Below are 6882 nucleotides of genomic sequence, written 5' to 3' on the forward strand. Positions count from 1 at the left end.
CGGGTAAAGCGCGGCCGGGCCCTGGCGCGGCACTTTCCGCACTCGCCGCAGATTCGGCACTGGCGGAGAGGGGCACGGCGGCCGGCAGGGGGCGCACCGGAGCGCTCCGGAGCGCTGCGCCCCCGCGCGGTGGGAGCGGGGAAAGGCGGGAGCTGATCCATCCATCCTCATCCCATCCCAGGGGACACGCGGCATCTCCCAAAAAAAGGGTCGTTGTACCTGTGGGGAGGCACTACGCTGTCACTGGGCAGCTTCTCCGAGCCACACAAGTGTTTGGGTGTGGTGGGGAGCGAGCGCTGCAACCCCTCCGGTGTGCATGGGGCAGGGCGGTACCTGTCCCCACCCCAGGTGACACGCGGCACCTCCCAAAAAAGGGTGGCTCTACCTGGGGGAAGGCACCCCACTGTCGCTGGGCAGTTTCTCCGACCCACACAAGGGTGGTGCGGAGTGCTGCACCCTCTGTGGTCTGCATGGGGCATGGCAGTACCTGTCCTCACCCCAGGTGACACATGGCATCCCTAAAATGTAGCTGTCCCTGGGGATGGACATGGCACCCCACTGCCCCAGAGCACCTCCCCTGTCCAGACCAGTGCTCAAGCTGTGGCACTCCACAGTGTGTGTGGGGCAGGCACAACTGCCCTCCTTCAGGTGATCCATCGCACCCCTAAAAGTGTACCTGTCCCTTTGGGGGGCACGTCACTGTCCCTGAGCACCCCTCTCCAATCCACACAAGGGTTTGTGTGCTGCACCCCCTGTGGTCTGCATGGGGCAAGCGGTACCTGTCCCCATCCCAGGTGACACCTGGGACCCTCAAACTATAGCTGTACCCGAGGGAGGGCGACCCCACTGTTCCTGAACACCCCACTGGCCCCAAACCAGGGGTCGTGATGTGCTCCCCTGTGGTGTGCATGGGGCAGGTGAAAGCTGCTCCATGTCAGGTGACACACAGCACCCCAAAAGTGTAGCTGTACCTGAGGAGGTACCTCTGGGCAGCCTCCCTAGCCAACACAAATGTTTGTGTGGGGCAGGGAGTGCTGCAGGCTCTGTGGTCTGTGTGGGGCAGCGCAGTAGCTGTCCCCACCCCAGGTCACACACGGCACCCCCAGAAGTGCACCTGCCCCTGGGTGGATGTACCCCAATGTCCCTGAGCATCACTCAGGGGATACAGTGTTCGTGTGTGATGGGGAGCACTGCAACCCTCGCAGTGGTACCTGCTGACTCCCCCCCAGGTGACACATGGCACCCCTAAAGTGTGGCTGTACCCAATGTTGGGACACCCCACTTTCTCCCAGCATCCTCCCCCAGGCCACAGATGGGTACAGCACTGTACCCCCCTTAGTCATGTGTGGGGCAGCGTGGTACTTGTTCCCCTCTCCTTCAGGTGACACATGGCACCCCCAGAAATGTAGCTGTCCCTGGGGGGGACACCCTATTGTCCCTGAGCACCCCTCCAAGGTACTGCCCATCCCCACTCAGGCCACCTCGGTGAACCTTTGTCCCAGAGCCAGGTCCCAGCACGTGCGGGGCAGGGATGCACTGGGGGCCAAGAGGGAGCACGGGGGGCTGAGGGGGATGTTATTTTTTCAATTGGCTGCAGCGTTTGAGCTCCAAAGGCTTTGTAGCTTTTGGGCTCAGTGGTGTTTTGCTTTCCACTGATCCACGACTGTCCCTCACTGCCTGGAGGTTGTGCCGGGTGGGCAGCACCCGCTGCCGGACCCTCGGGGAGGGTTTAGGGCCTCAGGCAGGAGGCCAAGACCTGCTTTCCCCAGTGTGGTGGGTCTTCCCTGGGAGCCAGGCCAGCACCACGTCAGGCAGAGGAGCTGTGACGAGCAGGGTGCCACAGGGGAACTTCCCATCCCTGGCAGTTAAAGCCCTCCATGGGGGAGAATCCAAAAAAAAGTTAAATAAAACAAAATTTAAGACCAATTTAAAAAAAAAAAAAACATTTCCCACACATGCTTTCCCCACTGCCTCCCTCCTCCTCCCCATCTCCCCTTCACTCCCTCCCACCTCCTGGAGCTGGGAGCATCGGCACTGATGCAATGCTGAGGTAATTGGAGTATTCCAGCTGCTATTTTGTACCTGTCTGTTTATTTGAGAGACAGCCTCAAACTCCTAATGAACGCATCTGAATATTTATCTGCTGCTTCTGAATGGTGCATTTGTGTTTCAAATGCTTAACTGTTATTTTTATTTAGCTGCAAATTGCTGTTTTTATTTCGCTGGCAGTACCTGCTTGGAAATTGCTCTAGCACGAGGTTAATGCCAAGCTTTTTTCTATTCCTGATTATTTTTTTGTTAATTAATCCAGTGCTGATAAAAGCGTAAGGACTGTACAGCCCCCTTCTAGCTTGTCATGGAGCTAAGATGTGGAGATTGTGGAATCAGCCTCAGAAGAAACTGGCTCATGTGGAGGAATGAGGAATCCCAACCAGCTGGGATGGTAGAGGAAACATGGGCAGAATCCTGGGAGATGAGAATCCTGTGCTGCACCTGGAGGTACCTGTACCAGGTAGCAGCACTTCTCCAAAATATCTTTTTTTCCCTCCTCCTAGATTTCCTCCCATCCTCAGTGGTGGAGTACAACTGGTCCCCAGTGCAGCATCCTGCAGCCCTCCATCAGGAGAATGGAGATGAGCCAGACTGGTGCCTCAAGCCTTTTTCCCTGGATAAAACCCTGCCCTGCACACGCTGCTGGCCCCAGTATTGCCTCTCCTTGCAAATGAAACATGCCTGGAACCAGTTCCCAGTGCTATCACCACTTGGTACAGGACAATCCCAACACAAAGGCCAAAAAGACCTTCTCCTTGCCTATTCTCAAATAACTGTGGATGCAGCTCATCTGCCAAAGGACTTTAAAAAGCATCTGCTGGGGACTTGCATGAGGATTTAGACTGCACAGTCAACTTGAACTTTTAAAGTTGTGCTGTTTGCTTTTTAGATAAAGGAACAAAGCAATAAAAGAAGAAAAATGGGAAGAAAAAAGAGGGTGTGCACATTTCTGGAGCAAGGTTAGAGATGGGTGGGTTGGGAGTGCACAAAGAAACCCTGACTGCCTCTTTGTGGTGCTGCTGCTGCTGAAGACTGAGAGAGTGATTTGGAGTCCTCAGACCCAGGACACGCTGCTAGATCCTTGAGAGATTGTGTAGGATGGGAGGGAAAATTAGGCAGGATTTTACACCAAACTAGATTGGTAAATGAGAGCAAACTGGACCCTCAGTACTGGGTCACACCTGGGGTTGGCTGGACCACATCTCCAACCCAGTTTCAGTGGGAAGGGCTAGATATTTCTGCAAATTATCAAGAAACTGGTATCCCAGGTTGTTTGTACCTCAATATGGAGCTGTCTGGAAGGGCTTTTTACATCCTCTGCTGATGGAGAGTCTGTGAACTGGGGCACAGATCCATAATGTGCCTGTACTATCTCCCTCATCCCCTTGGGTCCCAGGGTGCTGCCAAATTGCTCCAACTCACTCCAGCACAGTGGATTTCTGTTGATCTGATGCTGCAGAGAGCCCCTGTGCCTGGTGCTGGTTTACAAGGAGAACCGGGCAGAGGCATCATTTTTGACAGCCCTGTGTGCTCTTGGGCACACCATCACCACTGGTTAACAACTCACAACTGCCCAGAGACCATCTTTTACCTTCCTTTTAAATCTGATTTCAGCTCTGGGCCTCTTTGCACTTGATAAGCATCCTGGGAAGGGGCTGTCTGAACATCTCCATGCTGATGCTCTGCTCTGCAGAGCCCCCAAAAAGATGCCAAGGGGCAGGATGGGATCATAGAAGTGTCTCTTCTGGGGTGGCCTTCGAAAAGTCATCTTCATTTCCTTCCCTGTGTCTGAAGCTATGCCATGGGGATAAAATAGGACATGCCACCCTCCTGGCAAAAGGGAGCTCCCAGCATGATGGGGGAGATTTATTGTATGAGGCAATTAACAGGAAAACACAAAGAAAGAAGGGGTTCAGTCATCCCCCTCCCCACAGCTTGCAAACTTTTGGGTACAGAGAAAGATAAATATCAGCACCCCTGAAAAGTCTGGGGGAGGATGTTAAAGAGATGATGAGATGTTAACGAGAGAGGAGAGAAGAAACCTCCTGCTGCCCGTCTCTGGGTCCCCGTGGGGGCCAGTGGCAGGAGGGAGAGTTGCGAGGGAGGCAGGAAGGAGTCTGCAGGGGATGGGAAGGGAGGGAGAAGACTGGAGAGCCCTGCTCCTGCCACAAGGGATTTCTGTTACGGGAGGGAAAGGAAAAAACCCTCCGCAGAGGTATAAGGAGGGGGAAAGATGCAAGAAGAGTGGGGGAAAGATCCACAGGCAGGAGTACACACTGCTGCTGGGATTCAGCTCGGCTCCTCAGTTCACAAATACATTCACGCTCCACCGCATTTACGTCTCGGTGCATTTTCCTGGCAGATGCTCAACCCCCGCTGGCAGAAACCCCTCGGAAACCCCCCGGAAGCCCCAACCCCAAACCCGATACCCTCCCGTGAAGAGGGATGGGGGGTGTGGAGGGTGTGTCGAAGGGGTCTGGGCTGTATTTTGGGGTTTTTTTCCACCGGGGCTGGGAGGGCTCGGTGTCCCGGTGCCACTAGATGGCAGCGGCCCCGCGCCGCCCGCTCCGCGCCCCGCAGCCCCGCTGCATCCCAGCCCCGGCGCGGGGCCTCCCGGCTTCACAGCATCCCGCTGAGCTTTGGGAGGAGCGGCCTGGGACAGGCTTTCCGTGCCGGGATGCCTTGCAAAACCAAGGGGCACCCGAGCCCAAGCAAAAGGTTCTTTCGCAACGCGGGGCGACGGCGGGGACAGTCCTTGGAGGCTGCGACGCCTCCCCGAGACAAAATCCTCCCTTTTCCTTCCCTCCCACTCCCGTTCTTTTCTGTTTTTCTTTCCTTTTTTTTTTTTTCCCTCTCCAACAGGCTGCCTGCCTTTCCCTAGCTCGTTTCAACCATCAGAGTCTCAAAATCAGGCAGATGCAGCTCCGAACACGAGCTGAGCCACAGCAATATGTACACACGGTCCAAGCTGATTTCCAGCACCGGGGGATTTTTAGGCTGGCAGTAAACTCTGCAGGGCCCGAGGCAGGCTAATAAATAGCTTAACCTGGCTTTCCTCTATAGAACTACTATTTTTTTAGCTTTTAAAACAGTGTGGCTGCATCCAGCCTGCTTCTACTGTACAGCCTCCAGCTCCTGGTTTCCCCCAAGAAAAAATTAGGAGAGAAATACCTGGCCCTCATCCAAACCCATGGCACAGAGCATGCATGCAACCATGGGATGAATTCTCAGCCTCTGTTTTCATCTCTGGGGGTAAAGTTAGGTGCAGCAACCATCTCTGCTCCCTTCTGGTACATCTCTCCTATGAATGGTTCCAAGGGTGATGCTGCTCTGCCCCTGGGCCACAGGATGGTACCTGCAGGGAAGGATGTTCCCAGGGTCCATCTGCCCCTGGAGCTTCCGCGTGCTTTACTGTCATCACCCCTATCCTGGATACAAAGTGTTGGGCTATCTGGATGTTACTGAAACTCACCCCCTCCTGCGAAAGGGCTTTTTTTAGCCTGAAGTAGGAAGCACAAACCTCACCCTGAGCTTCCTCTAGGGTTTGGTTCTTCCTAGAGGTTTCTCCTTACTGGAAATTTCCTTTCTGCACCTCTGGCCCTGATCCAGCCAAATGCTTAAGCACATGCTTAGCTCCAAACCATCCAGTCCTCCACATTCCCACAGTGCTTTCTGGGATGAGTCCCCTTGTCCCTTCTCTCCTAGGGAAAGCTTATGCCTCTCCATGTTCCTGCCATGAGATGGTGGGTCTCCCCTCTGACAGCAGCAGAAAGGAGAACCAGCTTGCTTTGCTCTGCACCAGCCACAAAACTAACCCTGTACCTATGCAAGGAGTTACCAACTCTATTTTTTTTTGTGCTGTGAGGGCATGTGAATGCTGCATATGAAGATCTGGAGTCCCCAAGTATGAGCATCTGCAGCCCTGAGAAGTAATGTCTACAGCTCAGCCCATCCTCATCCTCTCTGCTCTTCTCACCAGGGGATGGTCAGGTTAAGGCTTAAATTGCCAGTAATGCCTGTGAATATTTGATACTGTCTGTGATGGCCAAGCAAAATCCTCTGTAGTTGTCACCAATTTGCCCATGTCAGTGATGTGCCCCAATACCTGTTCCCCAAGGAGAAGGACCACCAATTCATTTTGGCACAGGCCACTGAAATAGTCTGATCCTTCTGGTCACACCTCCCCAACATCTTGGACCCTGATGATGCCCTCCCAGGTTTGGTTGTGCAACAGCTCTGATGGAAATTCTTGATGGTTTCCCAACCCTAAACCAATTCCTACATTCCACTGCTTTGAATTTAAATTCCTAAAACCCTAATGCAAGGAATTGAAATGCATATTGATTAAGAGCCTTTTATGGATGTTTTGCAGAGCATATTAATAATTATTAAAACTTTCATTCCAATATTAATGACTCCTGTCTCCGGCACTTTGCAGTGGTTTAGTCTTGACTTTTAATTGAAATGCTTTAGTTAAGAAAAATTCCTTCAGCCAGAGAAGATGAAGTGTTCCTCCAGGTATGCACCATGGAGAGACTTTCACCCTCGAGTTTCCAAAATTTCCAGGTGTTTGAGACACTGGAGAGGAGCCTCTGTCCTTCAAGCAGGTGCATGTGAGTTGCCCTCTGAGAAGCCATTTCTTTGGACTTCCCCTCTGAGTGCTGCAGAACAAGAGTTTTGCTGCTCTGGCACTTGAGGTAATATCATGGGAAAGATAAATAACCTCCCTCAACAAGGCAGTCACCCATGTGCAGTGGCACCTCAGTGCTGGTGCTGCTCATATGTCCCACTTCCAACAGCACCAGTGCACATACATGACCCAGAAAATTC

Source organism: Pithys albifrons, chromosome 7, assembly GCF_047495875.1.
Source record: "Pithys albifrons albifrons isolate INPA30051 chromosome 7, PitAlb_v1, whole genome shotgun sequence".
NCBI lineage: Eukaryota > Metazoa > Chordata > Aves > Passeriformes > Thamnophilidae > Pithys > Pithys albifrons.